Consider the following 401-nt stretch of genomic DNA (forward strand, 5'->3'; position numbering starts at 1 on the left):
CAAGAGAGCAGGTACACACACACACACACACACACACAAACACAGCAGGTACACACACACACACACACAAGAGAGCAGGTACACACACACACATACACACACAAACACAGCAGGTACACACACAAGAGAGCAGGTACACACACACACACACACACGAGAGCAGGTACACACACACATACACACACAAACACAGCAGGTACACACACAAGAGAGCAGGTACACACACACACAAACACAGCAGGTACACACACACAAACACAGCAGGTACACACACACACACACAAACAGAGCAAGTACACACACACACACACACACACACTCGGCCATCAATTGTCAGGAATCAGCTGGGACACCCAGGTCTTCATGCATCTACCTTGGTCTGCTAGCTAGTTCACTCTTCT

The 401-nt window shown here is 48.9% G+C and overlaps 1 protein-coding gene across 1 annotated transcript in view; it reads left to right on the forward strand.

The window, feature by feature from the left end:
- Positions 1–401, forward strand: part of nfkb1 (nuclear factor of kappa light polypeptide gene enhancer in B-cells 1) — a 55,969-nt gene that overhangs the window by 42,917 nt on the left and 12,651 nt on the right. The gene's annotated exons all lie outside the window — the stretch shown is intronic.

This window comes from Micropterus dolomieu, linkage group LG19 (assembly GCF_021292245.1).
Source record: "Micropterus dolomieu isolate WLL.071019.BEF.003 ecotype Adirondacks linkage group LG19, ASM2129224v1, whole genome shotgun sequence".
NCBI classification, from domain to species: Eukaryota; Metazoa; Chordata; class Actinopteri; order Centrarchiformes; family Centrarchidae; genus Micropterus; species Micropterus dolomieu.